The sequence below is a fragment of the Pelodiscus sinensis genome, chromosome 26 (assembly GCF_049634645.1).
Source record: "Pelodiscus sinensis isolate JC-2024 chromosome 26, ASM4963464v1, whole genome shotgun sequence".
Lineage (NCBI taxonomy): Eukaryota > Metazoa > Chordata > Testudines > Trionychidae > Pelodiscus > Pelodiscus sinensis.
In genome coordinates, this window is record NC_134736.1 from 7,072,709 (window position 1) to 7,078,708 (window position 6,000).

A 6,000-nucleotide genomic window follows, 5' to 3' on the forward strand; every position below is an offset into this window, starting at 1 on the left:
ACTAAGTGGAACTCAACTCAACAAAGACATTGATTTCAAAGAGCCCCAGACCTCCATTTGGCATTTGTTAGGGGTTTGCAAATAAAAAAAGGTTGAAAACCACTGCCAGAGAGCTCTTGTGTGTTCTGTGGTCTTCAGCTATATCTGTTACCACTCACAAAAGGAGTCAGGCTGTGTCATTGCATTGCTCTATAGCAGGAGTGGGGAACTTCAGGCCCCGGGGCCAGATGCAGCCCCTGGCTTGCCTGGATCTGGACCCCAAGGCTCAGGGCTGCCACCTAGCATTGTGGAGTCCATGCTGTGCTCCAGCCACCAGCCACCCCAACATAGGGCTGGAGAGGGTACACAAAATCTTTTAGCCAGGGCCCTGCTAGGTTCTGGGATCTGAGTGTGGGGAGTGTCTTTCTCCTTCTCCATATCAGTGAGATTCCTCTCTCTTCTCACATGTGTGCGGCCCCCAACTGATTTTTCTGTGGATCAGCAGCCCTTCTCCCCCCCCCCCCCAAAAAAAAGATTCCTCCCCCTGGCTCTATCGTGAAGTAATATCTTTTATTAAACTAGCTTCTGTCAGTGAGAGAGGCAAGCTTTTAGGTCTGCACAGAACTTTTCTTCAGGTCTGGGATATGTACACAGCGCGTGACAGCCAAATACAGGCTGTTCAGCATAAGTAGCTAACAACAGTTTGAAGGGACCTTTCAACTGGTGAGCACCTCTGCAGTCACAGAAAGAAAAACAAAAATGGGCCAGTGGTTAATGGGTTGCAGAGTGTCATGTTAAACCACAAATCTGGTGTCTGCTAAATGCATGCTGAAACAAAAGACAGGAGTATGCAGCACTTTAAAGACTAACAAGATGGTTTATTAGGTCAGTGATCTCCAACCTTTTTACACTCAAGATCACTTTTTAAATGACAGACCAAGCCAAGATCTACCGCCCCGCCCCTTCCTTGAAGCCCCGCCCTCTCGATTCTCTTCTTTTCCATCACTTGCTATCCCCAATCCTTATACTGCTACTTTAAAAAAAAAATTCCCACCATTCTTCACAGCTCCTCACCTGTGCTGTTGCTCCTCAAATGAGGAAATCTAATGTAAATGTACTGCGCAGGCGCACAGTTCAGAGAGGGCTCAAGAGCTACTCTTAGAGCCTCCGAGATCTACCGGTAGATCACGATCTACTGGTTGGTGACCATGGTATTAGGTGATGATCTTTCACCTAATAAACAATCTTGTTAGTCTGTAAAGTGCTGCATAGTCCTGTCTTTTGTTTCAGCAAGACCAGACTAACATGGCTACATCTCTATTACTATGCTAAATCCATGGTTTTTAGGCCTGGTCTACACTCGGAAATTAAGTAGGTAGAATACATCACTCAGGAGTGTAAAAGAGCCACAGTGCTGCGTGAGGCAGTTAAACTGATCTACCCTTGGGTGCAGACAGCAAATCTAGCCACCACCTCTAGAGAGGGTGGTGTACCTATGGTGCTGGGAGAAACCTCCCGTTGGTGTAGGTCTTCTCTGAGGCACTATAGCAGCTCTGCCACTGCATTCTTTTAGGTGTAGATAACCTCTTCGTGTCTAGCACAGTTAGCAGTTTAAGTTCCCAGGCTCACCTCTTGCAGGTGCTGTGCAGGCTTCCTTTGAGGAAGAGGACAGAGAGGGGAATGATTGTTCTATGAGAAGTGTTTGCTCTTAAGTTAGCGATGGGCAACCATGATTAGTAAGTGGGCTGCATGAATGGCTCTCCTTCAGCTCAGTGTGCCCGCATGTGGCCCACATACCTCCTCTCTACCCCCTTTCTGCATTGGGCCACTGGAGCCCTGCACTTACCTGTTCCTCCCACGCCCTCTCAGCACTGCCACGATGCCACGAATCTGCGGATTCACTCTCCATCCTTGCTTCTCCCCTCCCTCCTAGAGAGAGAATACTGCAGACAGCTGATTCACGGCTGCTCAAGCTCTGTGTGGAAGGGGGAGGAGTAAGAAGTGTGGGGCTTCAGTGCGCCAGAAATGCACGGGAGAGAGGGGCAGATGGAATCCATGGGCCATGCAGGTTGCCCACCTCTGCCATAAGATGTTTAGTTTCACCGACATAGTGATTGCCGGGGCATCTGTTGCACTGAATGAGGTGCGCCACACGTGCTGTGTAGGACCTATGGATCTTGAAAGGTGCGTGGTGGGGAGTGTCGCTCATCAGAGCAGTCAAGATAAGTCTACAGGTTTGGCTTTTATAAGGGCAGGTGCTGGTGCCGCTCTGAGTTAGTGTTTTCTGTTGAAAGCTTGAATCTGATGATGATCTTGGAGAGACTGGGGGGGAGTGTTTGAAGATCAATGGGGGAGGGGGAGAGGTCAGGAAAGGTGGTTCCTATCAAGTATGGATTGTAAATTAATAGTTTAATTACACCCAATATGCATAGGCGACTGGTGTCTGTAAGGGGAGGGGGTGCTGGGAGGGCCACCCAGAGGAAGTGTGAGAACATAAGAATGACCATACTGAGTCAGATCAAAGGCCCATGTAGGCCAGTATCTTGTCTTCCAACAGTGGCCAATGCTAGGTGCCTAAGGGGGCATGAGAGAGCACCCCATTTAGCAATCAAAATGTTGGCAGAGATGGGGGAGGGCGGAGGAGGGGACGGGACGGGATGGACAGTTCACCTCCTGAGTCGCATTGGCCTGTATGGATTCCAGTGTGGGATTGTAGGGGACAGTGAGGGGCATGTGCTCAGAGAGGTTTCGTTTCTGTATTGAAGCAGAGGTTTCGTTTCTGTATTGTCCTCTTGGTATTTGCGTGGCATGTTCTGTGATATATGATCTGGGTCTCTGATGGAATGTCCTTGTGTGAGGAAGGCGGTTTTGAAGTGTGTGAAGGTGCATTGCTGTGTGACATTCCCTTTGTCACATGAAAATTACTCTAAATGACAGCACAGATGATGTATGTATGACCAGGAACCAGGAAGAGATTAAGGCTAATTTACAAGGACAGTTTCAAAATAAGGTGAGGCGGAGGCAGTCTTTTTATATAGTCAAACACGGAACTACGTATGTACCACAAAGGTCTAATAGATCCAAATGAGTTAGAAATATTTAATGAAGCTTATCTAATCTTCAACCTTGACTTCTGTTTAACACTGGTGGAAAGAGAGGGACCCGTCTGTCTCCATCACCTGTGCTAATCATAGTCATACCTACACTGCTGCCTGTAAGCTGCAGCTTCAGCGTGAGAACACAGCAGGGGCCTGAGCTGTCTTTACCCACGTTTCCTGCTGTGCTCTGTCCGCTACAAGGGAGCAGGGGCTAGAAGAGGGGGAGAAGGGATTTTCCTCCTCTGTTGTTCAATGTTGGCAGAGAAGGCTCCCTTGCTTTTTTCCTTCACAAGCTGCCACAAGAGGGTGTCACTGGCGATAAATTCATGCCAACACCTTGCAGAGGTGGAGCTTCCTGGGCACATTGGCTTTATGAAACGAATTGACTTTTTCTCAAATGTTGTTTCCTTGGAAAGTACACCTCAGCCTCTGTGGGTTATGGGCTCGTAAGGGGGTTTTGCAATGCAGCGGCTGTGCCTGCCCGTCGGTAATGCGGTAGGGGAATGGATTGTCTCATTTGCTACCATGGAGGTCACTGTGACATAGCTGGGCGGGATCAGAACAGCCTTTGATAATGCACAAAGCGTTTCTGTTTCTCAGAACTCTCCAGAGACTAATGGAAAGCATGTGATGCCTTTTTCAGACCGTAAATGAAGTTGTTGATAGGTTCCCAGGGGATATTTTAAAGCTTGTCTGGATCCGGCCCATGAGCCTCGGGGCTTGTCTCCTCCCCAGCTCCTGCTGCTGGGATGCCAGCCAGTGCTGGCTCTCCAGCTCTCCGGCTCCTTGCTCCATAGGGCTGCGGGGTAGGGTGGGGAGCCCTGAGCCTTGCAGGCCCAACCAAGGCAACCTTGTGCAGTGGAGCTTGAGGGTAGTGAGGTGACTTTTCTATAGGTCAGTGGTCCCCGGCCCAAAAGAGGTTCCCCACCCTTGCTTTAAAGGAGATTGTAAAGACTCTGGGCCTCTAACAATCCACGCATGACAAAACGGAGGTTCCTAGACCCTCGCTATTAAAAGAGATCCAGGAAGGGCAAAGCCTTTTACCTCAGGTCCAGTGATTAAAGAGACTGAAATAAAAGGCTGATGACCGGGTTGAGGGTGGCTTACGTAAAATGAATTGAAGGTCTCCGAGGTGTGGTGCCAATTACTATTGGCACCACACCCAGGAGACCTTGAACTCATTTCTCTGCCTGCATTAAAGGGACACTTTTTTGCAAAGTCAAACATCCAGAAGCTAGAAAATACTTGAATTCGGGTGTCCCATGTAACCTTAATTTGGCCTCCTTATGTATCTGCATTATGACACTGTCTTTCATTTCATGATCACGTCCTATTTTTCTCTCAGGACCCTTGCACAAGTAGGTCTGTGCTCCATGGATGAATCCAGGGCACGTGGTAAAGGAGTCTCTTGCCTTTAGGATCCTGTTTGCTTTGTCATAGACGTGGGAACGTGTGTAGTGAATGAGGCAGGGGATTGCAGGAGGACAAGAGATTGTCTTGTGATAAAGGCAGCTGAACCCCAGTCTGATAAGATGGATTTTCCTTTTGCCTCTGTCACATCATTCCTGTGTAACGCTGGGCAAATCACCTACACTGAAATGTTCCCAAGAGGCCACTGTGTTCCTCATTTCTGAGTACTCTGACTGGCACAGCTAGGGTGAAAAACGAATATTGAATAACGACCCATAGAGCGAACACACTCAGTCCCATTCCTGAATGAGGTAAGGGTTCTGAGGGAAAAAACAGTATAAGATCGTGTAATTGAAGACTATCATAAAGTGTACTCTCCAGAGGTCTGCTTAATATTGCCCGGGAAGCCTTCATTCAGGAATTTCCTATCTTTTGAGTCCTTGACCTTGCAACATTTAATGTTCCCTTCATGATGTGTGGTTTTGTGTTCTTCTTTTTTAAGATCAGATTTGTCAATTTTGTATGTGTTTACTTTTTTTTATTGTATCCCTTTTGTATAGATGGTCATGCCAATTTTCTTCCACAATTTGATCTGAGGAAGTGGGTCTGGCCCTAGAAAGCTCATCACCTAATAAACCATCCTGTTAGTCTTTAAAGTGCTGCATAGTCCTGTTTTTTGTTTCAGCAAGATCAGACTAACATGGCTACATCTCTATTACCATTATGAATGTGAGAGTTTGTGTGTGTGTTTACGATTGTGGTGGGAGACTAATAGTAGTGGCCAAGTCAAGCAAAGTGAAGTTGTGTGTTGGACAAAGCTTCCCCAATTTAGCTCTGAATAATCTGCAGTTCCTCCGTGCTGTTCCATTCCTGCCTCATTTCTCTGGCAAGCTCTTCCTGTTGCCTTCCAGACAGGCTACACTAAATGAGACCTTCTTTTAAATCTATCAGCTAGACAAAATGTCATTGCTACCACATGTTAGAGACAGAGCTGGTGGTCACCACTGAGGTGAAGATAGATGTTGGAAGTTGTGCTGTTTTTTTGAGAGCATGTAATGTTTGAGTCGTCATGTCCCTTTTTGTGATTTTATGGTTCTTTTTTTAGATTAGATGCCCCAGAACAAAGAAACATAATCTAATTTTGACCAAAAATGGCAAATAGTTTCTAAATGCAAATGATTATGCACCTATATACTCAAAATCATAGTTTTGGAAAGTATGTGAAATATTTAGCCCCAGAGGATACATTTTTATGAATTTTCCTGTATTTTTTTGCTCTTGGTGAAAGCAAAAAGTCTGTGGTCACATGACACTAGAAGATTTTTTTCATACCATATAATACATCAGATTATCTGTCAGTATATAATGGAATGATCTGAGGGGAAAAAATTCTGTCTGCTATTTTACATGTTATGAATAGTAGATAATGTGCAATGATTCCTGCTCTAGCAATTGATGTTAATGCAGCATTTGCCACGGTGAAACATTTTCAGGAGGCATTCCCATCTCGGGG